Source organism: Kryptolebias marmoratus, linkage group LG1 (assembly GCF_001649575.2).
Source record: "Kryptolebias marmoratus isolate JLee-2015 linkage group LG1, ASM164957v2, whole genome shotgun sequence".
Classification (NCBI taxonomy): domain Eukaryota; kingdom Metazoa; phylum Chordata; class Actinopteri; order Cyprinodontiformes; family Rivulidae; genus Kryptolebias; species Kryptolebias marmoratus.
In genome coordinates this window covers 4,898,278-4,904,260 of record NC_051430.1, presented here as the reverse complement: position 1 = coordinate 4,904,260, position 5,983 = coordinate 4,898,278, and the positions used below count along the sequence as shown (strand labels likewise).

The following is a 5,983-nucleotide window of genomic DNA, read 5'->3' as shown; positions in this document are numbered from 1 at the left end:
TCAGCAGGTCAGCCTTCAGAAGGTCAGCCTCCAGCAGGTCAGCCTTCAGCAGGTCAGCCTTCAGCAGGTCAGCCTTCAGAAGGTCAGCCTTCAGGTCAGCCTTCAGCCTCCATTTTCACTCTAACTAGTCACAGAGTCGTTGCAGGTGTCTGGAAAACCTCCATTTAGTTTCCAAGAGTCTGGAAGTGTGACGGGTTGACCACAATGAAAGTAAACTTGGAGACAACACCGGGAAGCAGACGTTACATGATGTGAGCCGACCGGTCCTGACCTGAGCAGGAGCCAGAAGAGCTGCTGCAGCCTTCAGGTCAGCCTTCAGCCTTCAGCAGGTCAGCCTCCAGCAGGTCAGCCTTCAGCCTCCAGCAGGTCAGCCTTCAGCAGGTCAGCCTTCAGCAGGTCAGCCTCCAGCAGGTCGGCCTTCAGCCTTCAGCAGGTCAGCAGGTTAGTCTGCTCCTCATCCTGGTTACAGGTCTTCATCTTCTTCCCTGAGCTCCATATTCCTTTTTTCAACATTCTGGTGACTGTCAGGCAGTTGCATGTGTCAAAACTTTGTCACGAGGATGTGGTGTGAGCGTGGTGTGATATGTAGAAAGATGCCTGGCAATTATTTTGCCTAAACTTAACCCGGGGAGTTTGTGCAGCTGAGGTGTCAGTTCAGAGTTCTTCCAAGTGAAAATCTGATTTGTGTTATTTTCTCTCAACCTTGTGTCTCCAACAGTCACAGCTCAGTGAGACAGTGGCACAGAAATTGTCCTCTTTGGGCTTGGCTGAATGAGGGACCAATAACTGCTGATATCATCTTGAATCAGACCCACAGTTAATATGAAACCTGTTCAAATTCACTCAATGGGACCAATTCTTTTATCCATTCATGATCTGCTTTCCATCGTGATACATTTTTCATCTCCCTGCTTCTCCTCACTTCAAGTCACATCAGTAAATTCCAGTTTTTTTACTGTTTGTTTTTATTTTTCTTCATTGTGTGTCCATTACATTTTAATGTACTTTTATAATGGTGCTATCAAACTGGTCCTCTGTTTTCTGAGGCGCAGTACATGTTGAACGGCTCCTTTATGTATACCAAAAGTATACGTGCATAGTATACTGAGGACTGAGTATACTGAGCATAAACTGATGTCCTTTGTCTGTTAATAAAGAATTATGAAGCAACGAGATAATCCATTGGATTGTTTATTTTTATTTCATTTGACATGTTTTAACAGTTTCCTTGTTGCCCATTCAGGTCCTGTCCACATGGAAACAGTGTTTTAGAAGATTTTTCTAAACTGGGTTCCAGAGTGAGAAAATGCACTGTTTTGTTTTTAGGTGGACAGCCTAAACTTCACCTTTTAATAACTGTGATGTCGTAGACTCACCTCTAGCTCACGACCCCAAGTGTGACAGAAGTAACAATGATGATGTGCTTGTATTTGGGTTGCAGAGAGTTTCTCTTTGTATCCTGTATCACTGAACAATAACAGACTTACACAGAGCTGAGAAAAAACCTCATTATTAATAATCCACTAACAATAAGGTTCTTATCACTTTACTGCACTGTCAACAATACAAAAACAAGTGTTGCAGAACAAAACTACAATATTAGGAGTATGCTGGTGGAGGTTCTCAGTCATCCAGGCCACAGTAAATTCAAACCAAAAACAACTGGACTTCTATTCTGTAGCTGAAGACGTTTCGCTTCTCATCCGAGGAGCTTTCTCAATTCAGAAATAGAGAGTGTGGAGTTGAGCTTTTAAAGCTGAGATGTGATGTAAGCTGGATTGCTTGCAAATTGTTCTCACTCTCCTAACAATAGAGGCTCATTAGGGTCCTTGTTAGTCTGACTCACTGATGGGCCACTCTGGTCACATGAGTGTTGATTGGAGTAAAACTGACTGGGGATCAGGCCTAAAGCTGAAATCTGAGACCTCCTCCTCTGTTTAATGTTGGTTTCTCCTTTTTGACATAGATGGCTTCCTTTACCCCCCTCTCAAACAATCTGTCTTCTCAGTCCAAAATATGAACATTTTGGTCCTCAAATGAGTATCCCTTATCCTGGAGGTGTAGGTGGACAGCTGAGTCCTGTCCAGAAGAGGTGTTTTTAGCTGATAAACAGTATATGATGTGTTTTTGTTCCTTTTCCTTCCCGCCTGTCTTTGTGAGAACGTGTTCAGCCCGAAGCTGGAGAGTTCGGATGAGAAGAGAAACGTCTTCAACTACAGAATAGAAGTCCAGTTGTTTTTGTTTTTTGACCTTGTTTGAATATTAGGGGTACATTTCAAAAAATGTGGGATATGGGAATAGTTTTAAAAGGTCATTGCTTTTATATAAAAAATGAGCCTAATTATTGCGAACATACCCTCCTGCCAACCCTCAATGGGCCTGGAAAGGGTTCATTATGAAAACTATTTATTGTATATCGTATAGACCATAAAACTACCACGCTCCATGCCTGGTTTCCTGTTTCTGGTAGATTTTCATGGAAGTGTACTGTGTTCCTGTATGGATGAACACATAGTGTGGAACGTGTACAGCCCATAACTACTGTCTGAAAGTTCAGTGGTTCATGAAATATTTTGCTAACAGACAGATGGGGTTGACTCCAACTGTTACTGCGTAGTTTCAAACACAAGATCGGTCTACGCCCAGAGTCACCAACACACCAAAGTTTACTGGATTACTGAGGTTCCACTGAGATAAATCATCTCTTCTTTCAGTCTTGATCAAGCTGGCAGCATTAACTGATTTAAAGAACAATCGTATAAAAATCTTACCACAGAACAGCATCAGTAAAAGACATTTACTTCTAAAAGCAATCAAATGAAGCATGGGTTAAAACATCAAACAAACAAAGATATCAGGAAGAAACCTTTACTCATGTGGAGTTCAGGTTTGTGTCTCTTCACGCCACCAAAAACTTTAAATTTCACCATCAAAGAAAACAGTTTCTAGTTTCTTTTAGGGCAGTTTAGCTCAGTCTCTGTAAAATGCACCACGTTGTAGCCATGTTCCTGTTTGCTAAGCTTGATTAGCTGTGGCAGCCATCTTGAATGGGTTGACTTCAAAAGTTAATCATTTTTAGATATACATTCAATTAATACTTTCTGAAAGGTTTATTGGACTCTATCCACTGGTTCATGAGATATTTTTCTAACAGAGGCAAACACCTGATCGCCCATATTTCTTAGCTGTAACAACGAGTCATTCAGACTAATCAGAACCGATCCAAAAAATCCAAACCTGAACTCACTATGATACAACTCTGCCCTCTTGTGGACCACAACTTTTACAACATTCATCTTTGTGGGAAAAGAAGAAAAGGTTTTATGTTCTGAGTATTAAAACAGCTCTTTATTTTCTGAAACATCTAAATATCAGAGAGTGTTAGAGTCTGTCACAGCGCTAGGTTATATTATACATCTATCCTAGGGTCAAAGGTCATGGCTGATTTATTCACATGAACTGCATGTCTTTAAAAATCCCACATCTAATTCAGTGAAACAAACAGAGTGATATCAAGTTCTACAGAAGCGCATTCACCAAAGAAAAAAAAAAAGGCACCATATCTCATAATTACGAGATCCGGATCTCATAATATGACATATTTTCTCCTAATTATGAGATACAGTGCCTTTTTTTCCTTTGGTGAATGCAGTGCGCTTCAGTAAACCCCAGAGTCCATCCAATAATAATCCATGGAACAGATGAGCTACAGCTGACAGAAACAGTTAGAAACTGTAGTGCTGCCCTCTACTGGATGCTTTGAGAATAAAATGAAACAGAGCTGACTCTGACTCAGGATGCTCAGCTACTACCACACCTAATGTCAGTATTTACACTTTATCACTGAATACAAATGTTCCAAGCACTGCCATGGCCACAGGTGTATTAAATCATGCAGACTGCTTCTACAAACATTAATGTTAGCTGAAGTCTGTTGGCTGTGGCAGCCATCTTGAATGGAGTAGACTTTAACTGTTATTCAGTTTGATGTACATCCAATGATTACTTCCTGAGAATGTCATTAAAATCTGTCCACTTGTTCATAAAATATTTTGCTGACACAGACAAAAACACTATCAGCTGTGGGCAGTCATTAAAAGCAAAGCAAGAAATAACACAAGGATGCATTACATCAAATATTAACATGGTTTATTAGCATTTATAGTTTAGAATAATATGTTTCGATTTTGACTGGCAAAGGAACATAGAAAAGTTCAATTAGCTGGACAAACTGTAAACAATGAAACTTTATTCACACAAGTAGACATTGAGTCAGGTGCTGATTGTGCACCTGATGTCATTCAGAAACCTGGAGCTTTGTCAGGATGAGGCTGAAGGTTCAACATCAGCAGCTTCACTGTTCAACAACAACCTGAGCTTCTTCTGCTTCACACCAACCACAGCTCAACCCTGGACCTGCTGTTACGGTCCAGTCCCACAATGTCCCTCCGGCTGGAGCCCCACATCCTTCAGTTCTGGATATAACTGAACAGTGTTCATGCAGTCACATTCTTTTATTAGCTGTGTTTACGTAAATTTCCAAAGCCCAGAGAGAAGAAATGAACCTAAATTCTTTAAAACATTTTTTTCTCATTTTACAGTTTATCAGCTAAAAAATTAGGGTTGCATTTTCCTTTCTGACCTAAAACTAATTGTCCCAGATTTCTGGAGGAATTTAGACTTTCATTTTATAGAAAAATCCAATAGGTATCAGTCTAGAAACACTAATGATTGCCCCCCCCCCATACTTACCCAGACCAGGAAAATTCCAGTCTTTCTAAGATTCCTGCACATGGATCAGGTCCGTCCCCCACCTGTTGTACAAAGTTGTGCTTCCAAATGACGTGGTGATCACAAGCAGTTCCTCGTTTCAGCACTTTGAACCGCCTTGTTGCTGAAAAGTGCTATAATAATAAATTGGACTTTGTCTAACTGGGACTGAACTAAAAGGCAACATTCAAAGCTGTTCTAACCAGCGTCTGCTAACAAGAGCACTTTTAATACTTCAGTCAAAGGCAGTCTCAGGTTAGAGGAATATATAGACAATTATTAGACAAGAATTAAAAACCAACCGTAGTCAAATATGATGCATAGAACAGATCTGTCATTAAAAAAACAGCATGACTGTAAAGACATAAATACAGGAGTAATGATCTGAAACCAAGGCATACAAATCAAATATGTACATTAATATAAAAATCTGGGAGCTTTAAAAAACATTCCATACCAACACTGAGGAAACAAGCAAAAAAGGGGCGATAAACTACCAAAATAAAATAAAAAATGAAGCAAACTCTGAGGTACTCGACATACACTTGATCCTACAAATAACCACAGTGCCCCGACCCAAATCACCTGAAGTAACTGAAACATGGCAAGCTCTCAAAGTAATGGTGACCCTGTGTCAACTTTAAAAAACAAATGATCGTTTTGCTAAAAACAAACGTACATTGTGCCTTCACCTGTCCTTTACATCAGCTGATCACAACTCTGGCTACAGACAACTAAACATGGGAACAGACTAAATATACGTCATCAGATGACAGCGTGGTCTGACTGAAACATGCAGTGACAGTTCATGGAGATGGAGATTGTAAAGACGCAGTTTTAAGGTCGCAGGTCTGGGGTGTCTTCAAGGAGCCGACCAATCAGCTGCTGCAGAAACAGGACATGAAACACATTCAGAACATGGTACAGAAAAACACAGGAGAATGTATTATGATGTCAGATGAGGCAGCTTTAGAAGTGCAACTAGAACCTGTTAGGAGTTTGGACTGTTTTTGTTTCCAAATGGTCCGAAATAAGAGCTTCACCCAAACCATCAACATGTCTGCTACATCCCATCCTAATCAGGCTGTTCTAAGAGGTGATTCGCCATCTTGGATCGGATTATTCTGGCTTTAATAATTGGTAATGTATCACAGAAATTAAAATAATTAAACCTTTGCTCAAGAAACCCAGTCTTGATTCAGGAGTTCTGGTC

General features: G+C 40.3%; 2 protein-coding genes across 7 annotated transcripts in view; one reads left to right on the top strand and one right to left on the bottom strand.

Annotated features, from left to right (window-relative positions):
- The window catches only part of loxl2b (lysyl oxidase-like 2b), an 85,252-nt gene extending 84,082 nt beyond the window's left edge, over window positions 1-1,170 (top strand). For 3 of the 5 annotated variants that reach the window (XM_037975087.1, XM_037975099.1, XM_037975102.1), the window contains one exon: window positions 5-358. The gene's annotated coding sequence lies outside the window, so the exon portion shown is untranslated. The other 2 variants (XM_037975095.1, XM_037975092.1) reach the window with 2 other exon arrangements.
- A 2,962-nt stretch (window positions 1,171-4,132) lies between these two features.
- LOC108248725 (golgin subfamily A member 7-like) overlaps window positions 4,133-5,983 on the bottom strand; it is an 18,772-nt gene continuing 16,921 nt past the window's right edge. Inside the window, exon 6 of one of the 2 annotated variants that reach the window (XM_037978333.1) lies at window positions 4,133-5,655. The gene's annotated coding sequence lies outside the window, so the exon portion shown is untranslated. The remainder of the gene's footprint in view (window positions 5,656-5,983) is intronic. The other variant, XM_037978336.1, reaches the window with a different exon arrangement.